Genomic DNA, 277 nt, shown 5'->3' on the forward strand with positions numbered 1-277 from the left:
CTCTAAATGCCAACGGCTCGCTTGCTCAACAAAACCCAGCATTACAATATGCCATAATTCCAGCCAATCAGAGACGAGGCTGCTAAATTCTGATTAAATACAAAATTAGTAATAGTTATTAATAAGTTTGATGTTGGAATCGGTAAAATGTGCTTGGAAAAAAATATAATCAGAATATCAACTTGCATAATAATTATGCATGCACTGTATTTTCCCTCTTCCGCTGTCATCAGCAATGCAAGGAATGTTGTGATTGGTTGTCAAGGCAGCCAATCAG

Source organism: Sinocyclocheilus rhinocerous, unplaced genomic scaffold (genome assembly GCF_001515625.1).
Source record: "Sinocyclocheilus rhinocerous isolate Xijiao unplaced genomic scaffold, SAMN03320098_v1.1 scaffold662, whole genome shotgun sequence".
NCBI classification, from domain to species: domain Eukaryota; kingdom Metazoa; phylum Chordata; class Actinopteri; order Cypriniformes; family Cyprinidae; genus Sinocyclocheilus; species Sinocyclocheilus rhinocerous.